Source organism: Somniosus microcephalus, chromosome 1 (genome assembly GCF_052327205.1).
Source record: "Somniosus microcephalus isolate GS21.2 chromosome 1, FLI_Smic_1.0, whole genome shotgun sequence".
In the NCBI taxonomy this organism is placed as follows: Eukaryota; Metazoa; Chordata; class Chondrichthyes; order Squaliformes; family Somniosidae; genus Somniosus; species Somniosus microcephalus.
The window spans coordinates 235,012,728-235,028,240 of NC_140987.1; positions in this window are offsets into that span (position 1 = coordinate 235,012,728).

Genomic DNA, 15,513 nt, shown 5'->3' on the forward strand with positions numbered 1-15,513 from the left:
TTTCCCCAATGCTAGTGCCAGTGCCCCATGTATTGAAACCCCTGTCTCACACACCGCTTTTTCAGCCATGCATTTAAATCTCTAATCTGTTTGTCCCTCTGCCAATTTGCACGTGACTCAGGTAGTAATCCAGAGATTATAATCTTTGAGTTTATGCTTTTTAATTTGCACCCTAGCTCCTCAAACTCCCTCAGGAGAACCACATTCATAGGTCTGCCTATGTCATTGGTTCCCATGTGGACCACATCAACTGGAATACAGGAACATAGGAACAGGAGTAGGTATTTAGCTGCTCAAACCTGTTCCTCCATTCAATGAGATCATGGCTGATCTATGACCTAACTCCATATACCTGCCTTTTCTCCATATCCCTTAATACCTTTGGTTAACAAAAATCTATCAATCTTAGATTTAAAATCAACAATTGACCAAGCATCAACTGCCATTTGCGGAAGAGAGTTCCAAACTTCTACCACCCTTTGCGTTGTAGCAAAAAGTCTTTTGCTGCTTAAAATTGGCTGTCATTATGCTTGACCAAAGGCCATGTTGCTGGACAAATTCCGTAATCAACAATCAAAATTTTGTGACTACAAGCTATTTACAAATAAGGAAGTAGGCAATGAGGTGTTACAAAGCTACAATCAAGACATTCTGAAAGGAGGCCTGCAAGACAGAACACAAGTCAACAACCTTTGCACAATGCATATTGTGTTGCTGATCGCCTCTGCACACTTTGCAACCCTCTCAGACATTATTTAAGTGGTCTCGAGACTGATAAGGAGATAAAGACGTTAATAACTGACAATAGCCAGTGGACTCAGGACACAATGGAAGAATGCCAACTCGACTAACTCCTCCCACATACCAGAGAAAGAAAGGGAATGCCCCTTTGCAGCGCCCAGACTCATTCACTGAGAAGAATAAAAGACAACGACCAAAAATATATCTTCACTGCAGTCGGAAGAGGTGGTTTGGCCAGTCATCTCACATACGAGGACCTGCTGCAGTCGGAAGAAGTGGCTTGGCCAGTCATCTCGCCTATGAGGATAGGGCTGCAGTCGGAAGAGGGGTGTGACTTGGTCGGTCGGCCCAAAGAACCTACAATCAATACGAACTGACCATCCATGGGTGATCGTATGTACATCCTATCTGCAACATATGTTAGTGGTGATGGGCATTGTATTGCAACAAGTTTAGTTTTGACATTGTATTGTACCCTTTGATCTCTGATGTCTCAGTAAAGTTGAGTTAAGTCGGAATCCGTGCTTGTATCAATTACTCACTTATAATTCTCGGGTCAGAATCATAAACCTGTGATGGCCCGAAAGGAAACATCTTACAGTGTAGTCTAAATCTCTCACTTTAGCATCCAACCATCTAGGCAGGATTATGTATGTGAGAAATTATTACAAGAATTATTCGATTCTACAGTTCTTTAAAGTTAGGTCACCCTACATCCTCTATTTTCATATGATTAGTAATCAGAGGCCTGGAATGCAAAAAATAATCTGCGTTATAATAAAATATATTTGGATATTTACTGTAGGAGTAATTGGAAGAAATGAAGGAGGAAAGAAATTAGAAGAGCCATCCAGCCCAATGTTTCAGTTTATGTAATGGACCCGTACAAGATCATACTTTTCTCCATCCTCCTTCAACATTCAGCCAATAGCTCTCTGCTTCAGGGGTGTTAGGCTTTATGTCTTCATGAGATACATAGGCTGCAACCTTGGTGGCTACACATACACCTTAAATCCTTGCTCCCAATGATTTGCACATATCTCAAGTTGCTGTCTAACAAATCTTGGTGCCCTGATTAGGATTTATCTACCAATACCTTGATCCCAAGTTGAAGCCCCAATCCCAATTTGAAGCCCCAATCCCAAATTGAATCCCATAATCACAAATTGAAGCTCCCAATCCCAAATTAAAGCCCCCAATCGCAAATTGAAATTCTCGATCATGACTTACCCGGGTTCCAATCCCAATTTGATCCCGATGTCAAGGATCTGCCTGTGGGCCTCTGCAATAGCAGTGACCAAAATTTGGGTCACCAACCTCCTCCCGCAACGCCATCTTTATTATGATGAAGTCCGTGGTCCAATACCTGGGCTCCTCGGACCTCACCATTTGTTTGCAGGGGAATAATGCTGCGGCGGGTGGTTCTCTAAAGTAGGCGCTCCTGAATTTAACCCTCAAGATCTCTAATGAGTACTCATTGTTTTTTACCTTTCAGCCAGTTCCTCATCCATTCTCATGGTTTTTTTTACACAGCACAAAGCAGGCCATTTGACTGAACAGATCTATGTTTACACTCCACACAAGCCTCCTCCCACTATAAATACCTCTTCCCACTTTACTGGCTTTTTGGGGCTGTGTCAGCTTCTTTGAACATTTTGTCCTTCTAGGTTGGAATGAATGAGGGTCCCTGCTGTGTGATAAAATGATCTTAGTAGTAGGGATGTAACGATTAACCTCAGTCAAGGCTTCTGTTGCTAATGTCCATCTAGTGACTGATGCTGGTAAGTCTGCACATTGTGTGAGGAAAGGATTGTTCTTGGTTGTGATGCCACCCATGGAAAAAATAGCTTGCTGACATACAGGGGGGAATTTTTCGGAGGGGTGAGCGGGCACGTTTAGTGGAGGGTCGGGTGGGGAAATTATTTTTTTGACAGCAGGTAGGGAACCCGCTGTAAACCCACTGCCACACGACTTTCCCAGATGTCAGGTCTGTCAATGATGAATAGACCCGACACGCAGTGGTGGAGGAGGCAAATTAGATCATTATGACCATGTTAAGAGCCACTTAAAAAGTATTTTGAGCTCACGTTTGCATTTTATGAGGGATCACGTCAGGTAAGTAGGTTGGGAGTTGTATTACCATGAAATTATCTCATAGCTGTTCACTTTCCAAGCTCAGAAGCTGTTGCTTACTGCATTCATAGAAACATAGAAGATAGGAGCAGGAGTAAACCATTCAGCTCCTCGAGCCTATTTTGCCATTTAATGAGATTGAGCTTCATGCAGGTTGCCAGTGTTAGGAGTAAACTCTGTATCCACTGTCACCTCATGGAAACAACCTCTCTCACCACTAACAGATCTCTTCTGTCATCACAAGTTCACCTGCCATCTATCACATCAGCATTGGTGCCCTTGAAACTATCTCACCTTGGTCCTCAGAATCCCACCATGATCAGCCCCAACACCAGCAGCACCAGGCACACCAGCAGCACCAACAACAACACCAACCCTCTCCGCAATCACCTGATGCTGCACAGGACACAGGGCATCAGCACCCGACCACATTGCTGCCTGGGAGGCCAGGGATGGCCTCATCATGGCCAGATTTACTTCACTTGATGCTGCACATCCTGAATGCCAAATGATGTGGCGGATTGGCACCACCCCACACTAACACCATTAAGCATCCCTACAACGCCCAAGCCATTCATTTCACACTCATCACCATTGCGAGGGGTACCGTTATGTCTCACCATTCAGTGCAACTCACTAAACCACTCCCAAATGTGCACACAGATCTGTTCAAGACTGCAAAGTGTTGCAAATTAAGGTTTAAATGTTTGGACACCACATTAACAGAACATTACATGAACATTGCATAAAACACCCAACTGCCTACTCTTGTATGTTGTTAGTTGGTATGATTGGACTAGGATGAGGGTGTGTGTGAGGGATGGCTATTGAGATGGGGAAGTGATAATATAGATAGAGAGGGATGGGTGGAGGTGCAAGGTAAGTTGGTGTGAGTAAGGATATGCAGAAGTAGGGTAGGGAAGGTAGAGTGATGGGGATGTGATGAGAGGTACAGCAGGATGAGGTTGAGTGTGGTTTTGCAGTAACATTTTGTGATCTACTGAGATCATTGAAAGGTTTGCGCCACTGCAGCCTGGTTCTCCTGATGACATCCCTGCTTGTGTCCTACTGTGCAATGTGCAACCAGGCTGCGTTGATCTCCTGGGGAGGTCTCTCTTGCCCATGGAAAGGGAAGAGGATCTCCCTGCGTGCTGTGCCCCCATCCATAAACATATGGAGTGAGTCATGGGAGAGCCTGGGTGCAGCCATGCACCTTTGTGCAGTGCTTGTCAGTGTTTGTAGCACCACAATGAGGCAGAACACTGACAGCACAACTGTCAAAATCAATTTGCACATGGTCCCTTTAAGGAAACTGGCTGATGCCGCATCATAAGAACATAAGAAATAAGAGGAGGAGTAGGCCATACGGCCCCTTGAGCCTGCTCGACAATTCAATATGATCATGGCTGATCATCGATCTCAACTCCACTTTCCCGCCCAATCTCCATGTCCCTAGATTCCCCTAAAGTCCAAAAATCTATCTATCTCAGCCTTGAATATACTCAAAGACTCAGCATCTACAGCCCTCTGGGGCAGGGAATTCTGAAGATTCACAACCCTCTGAGTGAAGAAATTCTTCCTCATCTCAGTCTTAAATAGCCTACCCCTTATCCTGAGACTATGCCCCCTAGTTATAGACACTCCAGCTAGGGGAAACAACCTCTCAGCATCTACCCTGTCAATCCCCTTCAGAATCTTGTATGTTTCAATGAGATCACCTCTCATTCTTCTAAACTCCAGAGAGCATAGGCCCATTCTACACAATCTCTCATCATAGGACAGCCCTCTCATCCCAGGAATCAATCTAGTGAACCTTTGTTGCACCGCCTCCAAGACAAGTATATCCTTCCTTAGATAAGGAGACCAAAACTGTGCACAGTACTCCAGGTGTGGTCTCACCAAGGCCCTGTACAATTGTAGCAAGACTTCCTTACTCTTGTATTCCAACCCCCTTGCAATAAAGGCCAAAATGCCATTTGCCTTCCTTATTGCTTGTGTTACCTGCATGCTAGCTTTCTGTGTTTCTTGCATGAGGACACCCAAATCTCTCTGAACAACATTTGAAAGTTTCTCACCATTTAAAAAATATTCTGTTTTTCTATTCTTCCTACCAAAGTGAATAACCTCACATTTCCCTACATTATACTCCATCTGCCACCTTACTGCCCACTCACTCAGTCTCTCTATATCCCTTTGCAGACTCTTTGGGGGGAATTTTGCCAGCCCTGGGGAGGCGGGTAAGGAGGCGGGACTGCTGGAAAAATGGCAGAAACTGGGAGCGGGTACCGAACCCGCCCTGAACCCGCCTCCGTGCCATCTTCCCAGGAGGTGGGTAGCCAACTCGTGCTGGGACTTATCTCCTCGAGGCGGGAAGGGGATGACAGCCACTTAACTGCCTGTTTACAGGTAATTAACAGGCAGTTAAGAGGATTATCCGTATTTTACACACACAAGTGCAGGCTTCCCGACGTCGGGAAACCCCGCCAGGGTCAGCGAGGTGAACAGTGGGTCTGTTGGGGTCGGAGGCGGGAAGATGTGCTGCTTTGGGTCCCATCTCCTGGAGGTGGGAAAGGCATTTAATCCTTTTAACTGTCTTTTAACAGGTAGTTAACAGGCAGAAAAAAGGATTAGTGCCATTTTACCTTCACAGGTGAAGGCTTCCCGACCTCGGAGAACCCCGTTGGGTTGGAGGAGACGTGAAGGAGGCCTGCGGCAGTCAGAGGCACCTGGAAGTAAGATGTGGAGGTGAGTGATTCGTGCAAGTTTGGAGTGGTAAGTGTGTAAGGTGAGTGATAAGTTTTTTAAAATGTTCACTTACCTTATTTTCTTCCTGCAGCCTTCAGCCGTGCTGGATCGGGAGACCCGACATCCTCTTTGTCAATTTCACAGACTGGCTGTTGGATCCTCTGAACCAACAGCCTTGTGAAATTTACAAAGTTGAAAGGTTTGATGAGTCCTGAACACAAGGACTCATCAAACTACAGAGAATGTCAGTGTCTGACAGCTTCACATAGCTGTCAAATGCTAACATTTCTTCTTTCAAGAAGTCTTGACAGATAGCATGTCTGACGTTGACGTGCTCGGTCAGTGACTTCCTCCCTAATTGGCCTGCTGAGCCCGCAGGGCGGGCTTAACATGGTCAATCAGGGGAAAATCCCTCTGGTTGTTCAGACGAGGATGGAGGCGGGACATTGACACGACAAGCAGCAGTCCCACCTCCAACTCATCTCCATTCACAAAATCCAGCCCAAGGACTCATCAAACAATAGAGAATGTCAGTGTTTGACAGCCTTACGGAGCTGTCAAACAATGACAATATCTCTGTCAAAAAATTTTGACAGATGAAACATCAAACGCTGACGTTCTCTGTCGCCGGCTTTCCCTTAATTGGCCTGCTAAGCCCGCTGGGCGGGCTTAACAAGGTCAATCAAGGGAAAATAGCGTGGGTTGGCCACAAGTCGATGGATGCGGGACTGAAACCTGACAAGTGGGAGTCCCGCCTTCAAAAGCTCCCCATTGGCAAAATCCAGCCCTTTGTGTTCTCTTCACTGCTTACTGTCCCACCTAGCTTTGTATCATCAGCAAACTTGGATACATTACATTTGGTCCCTTCATCAAGGTTATTAATATAGATTGTAAATATCTGAAGCCCCAACACTGATCCTTGCGGCATCCCACTAGTTACAGCCTGCCAACCTGAAAAAGATCCATTTATCCCTACTCCTCTATCCATGCTATTATATTACTCCCAACCCCATGAGCCCTAATCTTGCGTAATAACCTTTTATGTACCTTATCGAATGCCTTTTGGAAATCATCAAGTGGCATCATCTGACTCACTTCCTTGAATTGGCCGGCAAATGCGCTGGGTGGTCTTAACAAGCCTAATCAACGTAAAATCACTTTGGACAGTGGGCTGGAGCCAGCAGTGGGGTCAGGACCCACCGCCGACACCGGTCGCACCGTACTCGCTGAGATAGGGAAAATTGTGGCCACAGTGTCTCGGCTCACAGGGCAGCACAGGATGGGAGCTGTTCTTGGAGTGCCCTGCGTGTGTCAATACCTTCAGAACTTGAGACAAGGACAATTTTGACTGGAGTGTAGAGTTGGAGATTTCATACAAGTTTTTAAAATGATGGGAATTATTGATAAGGTGAATAGAGAAATTTGGAATAATTGACAAAGAGTTATCAATTAAAAACTGTTACTATTAGAGTAAAGAGCAAGTTTAGGAGAAATCTCTTTACACAGTTATAAGAGTTGAGGCAGATACCATGGCATCTTTTAAGGGAAGAATAGCTAAAAAAAAATTGAAGTAGAAGAGGATAAATGAGACCAGTGAGATTAATTTTAGGTGGCTGTAGCAAAGAGCCATTACAAACATGGGCTGAATGGCCTCTTTCTGAGTTGTGACTTTCTATGGTTCAGGAGAGGAGAGAAAATTGAATGGAAAAGGAAAGCCAAAATATGACCAGGCACCTGTATACATTGCCTAGTTATACTATTCTGTTCAACACTGCAAACATTTCAAGAATCTTATAGAAGTTAATAAATGCTGGTAGGAATCTATAGGGATATTGAGGACATTAATAAATAGAAAGAGGTCTTACTATTGCACTTTTCGGTTCTTGCTCACAAAATATGATTAGCTGTTACATCTGCAATAATTCTTCTCTAATGATAGCATTGCATTTATCAGTTGAAGATTTGACATTTACAACACAATCTGTTTTTTATTGATATATGGCTTCCATGATTTGCATCCTTGCTTACCTCTAGTCTTTTGATAATTTCCTTCTTGTCAAATTAGTTTAGCTAATGCTTGGCGGTAAATTGGCGCTTAAATATAACTTAATAGTTTAAAATCTAGTATTACCTGTCATAACCACTTATAATTTGCTCTGGATGTGACCTTTAAATGCCAGTTTACACATGCACCACAGACCCTTTGGGCAAAGTGACTGCATTTCCCATTTTACAATTCATTACATTTACTTCAGAATTTGTTTTGATAAAATGCAATAGAAAATAATTAAATTTGATATTCTACTCAAACTAAAATTATTTACTGAAATACTGGACTTTTTTCAATAAACTTTGATTTTTATGTGGGTTACAGTTATGTGAATTGCACAAAATGGTGCAGTTTTAGGAACCTTATCAAAGGGCAAACAGATCTGATGCTCAAATGTTTGATTCTGAAGAAGGCTTTAATAGCTTTGAATGGAATTATTATAAACTATATAAGGAACAGATCAGCAAGGACATCAGTCAAATATGATCCTAATAAGGATGGGGTGGCCACAGTTTCTGCCTATTCAAGACAGTAAGGTACATATTGTTGGTTAAATTGTGGTCTGTTAAAGATGCCTGGAGGAACAAAGAAAATCTAGGGGCAAACTGAAAGTAATGGGGTTACCGCAGGTTGCCTGAGATACAGCAAATATCTTAAATAAGATGACGGCCCATACTGTTAGAACAACAGCATACAAACATCAAACATATTTGCATGGCATTTCTCTCTGAACTATTTTAAAGGAGGTGTGAACATGCTTATTTTAAAGGAGCTACCCCTCTGTTAAATTGGTGGACAAAGGAATATCATATGAATGTGTTAAGTGCTCATCTGCCAATATCAACAACAGTCATTTCTAGTCTTCTTTAATGGGTGCAGCAGGATGAGCAAAACAAGATTGCGGGTTGCAGTCTCATCAGTTTTTATATTATGAAGTTTAATGAAAATCAAGCCAATTGGACAGCTTTAATGCCTTAAATCAACTGGAAGAAAAGTATACATTGAATTTTTGCTTTTAAAGTTGCTCAGACCAGCTATTAATCCGGGAATAAAGTTAGAAATGATATGACATGTAGTTCAGCATTTATACTGATACTGCCAGCCAGCAAAGAACACAAAGGTAATCTTGGCCAATATTTAATCTTCTGCAGTGAGCTCCAAAATAAAATGCATGAAATTAATCCTTTGCTTCATTTTTACCAATATACTGAATCTTCTCATTTTCAATTTACCTTTCAGATTTATATCCCTATAATTAGATGTTTCCCATGAGTGCCAAAGACATCAAGCTTTTCCAGGTTGAACCCTGAGGTCTTGTGCCCAACTTATTAATTCTAAGAATTATTGGGAACTATCCTAAGTCAGGCTTCTTTCAAGAAACAGAAAAATAGTGAAGACTTAACGATAATATGTTTAATTAATCCACCCTGTTAGTCTTATATTTTCTTGTTACTTAAAACAATAGATACAGCATTTTGCGCTCCTACTATATTGCCTTGAATACCAATAACTCTCAAATTCAGCCTCAATACAAATCACAAGTGACATGGAGCTTGCCAATTTAATCCTTCAGCTTCCATGACTAACATCACTTATTTTGCAGTAGGACTGTAATTGTAATTCCTCAGCTGAATGAGAATAGCATATAAAAGAGAAACAGAAATATTTACCACAATATGCTTCATTTTAGATTAGATTTTGAATTGCAGTCATTTTATGTGTACAGTGTGCAGTGCATTTGCAGAGCCTAGCTGGTTTATTTGTTCACTAATGTTACACACAATAATGCGAGGTAACTCTATTTTAGTTCTGTCTCAGGGCTTTTCCTAAAGGATCGGATGGAGGTAATGTATAGAACATTAAGGAAATGATCATCAGCGGTATAAAAACTAACCAGGCACCAGGAACATGTTTCATAAAATAAAAATTGGAAAATTAACCTTCATGTATTGTGATTGGGGTTGAGTTTGACTACTGGACAGCTGACTGGCGGAATGCGATGGTCGGCTGCCCATTAGGGCGGCGAAAAGACCCCCATGATTTTGAGGATCCATCCTGATGCTGCTCACTGGATTTAGCCCAGGTGAACGGCTTGAAGCTGCCGCCAATAAAGGTAAGTCACGGGAGGGGTGGAGGGGGTCCCGTTTATTTTTCTGGCCCCCTGATGCTCCTCCAGGACCAACAAATGCAATTCAAGACTGATCAGAGACTGCACTGTGCAGGCTCTGAGCAGTTCCTACCTAAAATGGCAATCAGGGTCCCATGACATAAATAAGACCGCAATTCTCATGTTAAAAAGGGCATATTGCCTGAATCAGGTAGGCATTTCTGACACATAGAGGTTGGCCTCCTTCAAAATGGTGCCTGATGCATGACCAGTGTTAACGGGGCGATAAGGCTAGCAAGCCTATTTTGAACCGTTACTGCCCCGTTAATGCCAGGCAAGGGCATTCAAAGCTGACACCATAGTGTGTGATATGAGGGAGCAATGACAACTGCTTGTTTCATTTCATGTTATTAATGTCCAGTGCTTGTCTCAAATACTATTCATGCATCCACTGTACTCATACTTCCAATGTCCCCCAATCTCCCGAGGCCAGAAGTATAACAGTGACTAAAAAACATGTTATAGACATACTTTTTTTTTTAAGTTGGGCCTCCTGTGGCATTGATCATGGTGAGTTGGAGGATATGCTGTTTTATAACTACAGATAATATACAATGTATTATTATCAGGTCCACTTATTTAGAGTAACTGATGTTTTGGGGATTGAATTCCATGATTCTGTCCATATTTCCATGGAAACTATAAATTAGTGCCTGAGATTATTACCATTATTATTTATTCCTTTACATGTTCATTCAATTTTTAATCTCTTACCTTTTTAAAGGCCAGGATGCTCAACAGGATGGAAGGCACTATGTCCCATGTTCAAGGAAGGTAGCTGGTATTCAGCAGCAGTGGGAAAATGTAGGAGGTCACACAGTTTAGCCGTGCAGGGGATGATGAGCTTACCTTTAGTGGCAGTGAAGAGAGCATTGGGAATTAGAAATATTAAAACCTAGTAACAGTGTAACCCATTTTATCAGCTCTTTCATTTAAAATAAAACACACTTTGGGAATTTTATCTGAGGTAAATAATGTTTTCTGAAGTAAATTTTGGAAATCACTATGATTGACAGCAAGTCTGGCCATTCACTTGTAAGCCCTTCTCTTCACTTTCAAAAAGATGCAAAGATTGCTGACAGAATTCTGCCAAAATTAAAAAAAAATGATTTCTAAACTTGTGTCAATTTCATACCTGACTCCCAGGTTTTCCAGCTCTCCTATCTTCTGACATTTCTCCAGGCATCCCATTTCCTTTGCTACTTACACACCTTTTGTTTCCCTAATGTCTTAATGCTTCTGACTATTACTTGACTGAAATGATCTGTTGCATCATTCCCCTCATGATTTCTATCTATTTTTGTCTGTTTTTATATTATTCCCCCTCTCCCTTGTTCTGCTTGTATTAATATGTATTACATTAATTTATAATATTATATTTGTTCTGAAGGAGGGTCCGCCCCCATAAACATGCATGTTCTCTCCACAAATGTTGTGTGACCTACTGTGTATTTCCAGCATTTTCTTGTCATTAATTAGGCATTGAATGGCATCAAATGGGCTATTCCAGGCAATTCTGAAAGAACTGTAGTGCTCCTTTTCAATGATAATATTTTGTTGTTGGCAGACATATCTGGGGAATCTAGTGTGCTCTACTCAGCATCTTCAACATTAAGATAACCAGTGAGATACAATTGGGCAGCCCCAGGTGCAGTATAATGGCTTTTCAGAGCTCAAGGGAATGATTCAAAGATAAAAGGCTCAATTCTCAATGCGTGTCAGTACCCGAGGGTTCATAGACATACCAGCCACGTGTGAGATCTAGCACCAAACTGTGAGGTGGATTTGTGACAAAAAGGTGAAATTGTTTGGTGGAGGCGGGTGGGGGGTTCGATCTGACATGTCATTAAGTACTCTGGAGGGTGAATCAGCTTCACAGCAGGTACATCTCTTTGCCAAAACTTGAGATACTAGATTAAGTAGCTGATGACAAGTAAGCCTAAATGTAGCATGGTATTCGGATGTCAAAGCAGCTAGTATGCCACAAGCTGCCCTGTGTTGTTCCTTCTACTATGCTGAAGGCGTATGTCTGACATATGAAGAAACCTTCAGCTTTGGGACAACAGCTGCTGGATGGTGTTACCTGCAGGCTGAGTATGAAAACTCACACTCAGATCTCCACAACTCGGTGCCTACCATAATTGGGCTGCAGAGAGTCAAACAAAATCTGCTGAACCTCTGAGCCTTCAACTGGTGGAGCGTACTGTTTGAAGGAATGTGGATTTTCTATATTTGGTCAGGGGGATGATGGCAATGCAGTCACATGTTCTGATGAGTTGTGCTACTCATCATGCTAATCATGAGGTTATCTGGTTAAACTCCAGCAGTATCCCTATGCACACTTGAGAATACCTAAAACTTGCCTTTACCAACCTTCTCAGGACTGAAAACAATCGGGCATATCCCTGTTAAGAGAGAGTCCAATTAATGTAGGCAAACAGAAACTACTTGTGAGGATTGCTCAGTAGCTTGGTTTGGAGACTCTTAAACATTGTGAAAGATTTCTGCTTGCATCATACATCTGCTTGGGAAAAAAAGTTTCTTCAAACACCATTGTAGATTCTAGATGAGCAAACAACCTGTTCCCTGAAGTCTATTAACACAGCCCCACACCAGCCACTAGGAAGCTGGGGATAGAATCATTGGGGGAAAAATTCAGTTGGTTTGCGCCTCCCATTAGCACCTTAAGAGGGCGCTAATGGAGCGCAAAGCAACTAGTGCCTGGGCGAGGCGATATCTGCGCCTCTCGCGGAATTGACCGGACATTTTGCGGCAGCGCAAAACACTACTGCCCGATCTCCTGCGCACGCAGATCTTGATGTCATTTGAGCGTGCAATGCCCTTGTGGCGCCCCGGAATGAAATTTGAGTGGCGCCCCCCTCCTTTCCGCCTGGTGCAACCAACGACAGGTAGACTGGAATGCTTCCCAGTCACTGTGGGGCTGGGGGGGCGCTATTTAAAGGGGGCCTCTTCCTGGATTTTTGTGTGCTCGACATTTTTGCACAACTCGTTCTGAGAGAGAGAGAGAGAGATTTTGAGAGAGAGAAAGACAGACTTCTGCATTGAGTCAATGCTGTCTGAAGTAATTTAGGCTTCTGACCATAAATTTGCAGGTACTTTGGGCTTTGACCATCGTTACTGTTGTTTATGTACCTTTAAGAGAATAACTGGTCTCAGACTGCAATACCAGCAGTGACCACCCCTGTATAAAAGGCGCTAGAGAGCCTCTGTTTTGTTAGATTCGTTTATGCCTTCCACCAGTAAAGTTCTGTTTGTTTCTCTCCTGCTAGTCCGTGTCTCAATCATTCACGGACTTAACACTGGTGACGAGGTAGAAAGAACTTACCTGCAACTCAGCAGCAGCTCCGACGACGTTGAAGGTCGGAAGAAAAAAATAAAAATAGAGTCCATTGAAACTCGAGGAACGGGCGTCGACCGTCAATCATCGGGTTCAAGGCTTTGCAGGAGCGACTTTCCAGAGCCAGGCTGGGTTCCTCGGTCTGTGGTTTCCCAGCTAATCGGGCTGGTGGCAGGTAGTGCTCTGATCCTTCCTGGGCTGCAACGGGGCTGGGCAGCGAGTTGGGAAGCAAGGAGAGAGAGAGAGGGTGGAGCATACAGGGCGCGGCCGGTGTTTCGAAGCTGGGCAGCGTTCGGACCTCAGAAGAGGGAGGGAAGTGTTCCAGAGGGTCCGCTCCATGACGGGAAGATAATAAAAGAAAACAAATTAATATTTAACACGCAGGAAACCGTGGAAAGCAGCGCTAACAACAACGGGGAAGAAGGAAAAGCGCGGGAGGTGCCATTTTGTTAAATCGGAGAAGAAGGCAAAGCGCGGGAGGCGCCATTTTAGATTTGCAAGATGCCGAAGACTGGCTGTATCACTGCTTTTGATAATAGATTAGAGGACTGGGCCACGTATGTGGAAAGAGTAGAGGTATATTTCGAGGCAAACGATATAGCGGAGGGGAAAAAGGCAGCGGTATTGTTAAACTTAATGGGCGCTAGAACGTACGGCCTATTGCGGGACCTGATTACTCCAGCCAAACCGAAGGCGAAGAGTTTTAACGAAATTGTTGCTGTTCTACAGGAGCACTTAAACCCTGCACTGCTGTTGATAGCAGAAAGATTTAAATTCCACAGGAGAACTCAGCACAAGGATGAGAGCAATACTGAGTATCTTACGGAACTACGCAAGCTATCAAAGCACTGCCAGTTTGGAGCAGGACTGGCAGATACCCTATGGGACAAATTTGTCTGTGGACTCCTGAGTGAAGGAACACAGAAGAACTTACTTGCAGAAAAAGAGCTGACGCTAGATAAGGCTTTCAGCGTGGCAGTATCGTATGAAGCAGCAGCCAGGGGAGCTGCAGAAATTCAACAAAAACCACAGGAATACAGCACCCACGAAATGACACTGGGATTTGCAAAATGTTATCGCTGCGGCAGAACTAACCATGACCAGAAGGACTGCTGGTCCAAAGACAAAATATGCAGACAATGCGGGAAGATTGGACACATTGCACGAGTTTGTAGGTCTGGGAAGAAGACCAGCGACAACAAAAAGGCTACTAAGGAACCGTACAAGAAAGTACAAAAGATGACGGACAGTAGTTCCGAAGACCAGATGAGCGACAGTGAATCCGAGAACAGGAGATTAAGCTGTCTCAAACTTCACAATGTAATCGCAAAAGAGGATCACCGAACCATTTAGGTCACCCTCACGATAGCAGGGTCCCAAGTTAAAATGGAATTGGATACAGGATCAGCGCTAACTGTCATGAATCGACGAGACTATGAGCGCCTATTTTCACACATACCCTTGAGAGAGACATCCATCATCTTGACGACGTATACCGGGCAAAAAGTATACCCCAGAGGAAAAATAAGGGTGCCTGTCGAATACAATGGCACGAAAATACGGAAATTGTATCTCTACATACTGCCAAATGGTGGACCACCGTTATTGGGACAGGAATGGATCAGGAAGATAAACTTAGATTGGCATTCCACTCATGCAATGACGGTGGACGGTAAAAAAGATGAAGACGTCACTCCTGGACGATTGTCAACAATCTTAGCTAACGCCAAAGAGGTATTTCAACAAGAACTGGGCACGCTTAAAGGCGTAACCGCCTCATTAAAAATAGAAGAGAATGCAGTTCCCAAGTTTTTCAAAGCGAGACCGGTACCATATGCAATTCGTCCAGCCGTCGAGGCAGAGCTGGAGAATCTGGAGAAGGCGGGCGTGTTGTCTAAGGTCGACTGGAGCAAGTGGGCGACACCCATCGTTCCTGTCATGAAGAAAACGTTAAGCAATAAGTCCGGAGAGCCAAGGGAGATTCGCATCTGTGGGGATTTCAAGGTGACGGTGAACCCTGTCCTTCACACAGTACAATATCCTCTTCCAAGGATAGAAGACATCTTCGCCTCACTGTCTGGAGGGAAGCGTTTTACAAAAATTGACCTAGCACAAGCATATTTGCAGATGGAGGTTGAAGAGTCCGCTAGGAAGTATCTCACGATAAACACTCACAAAGGTCTTTACCAATATCATCGATTGGTATGCGGAGTAGCATCGGCTCCGGCGATATGGCAAAGAGCGATGGAACAAGTCCTGCAAGGGATTCCGGGGACTCAGTGTTACTTGGACGACATCCTTGTAACAGGTGAAGATGAC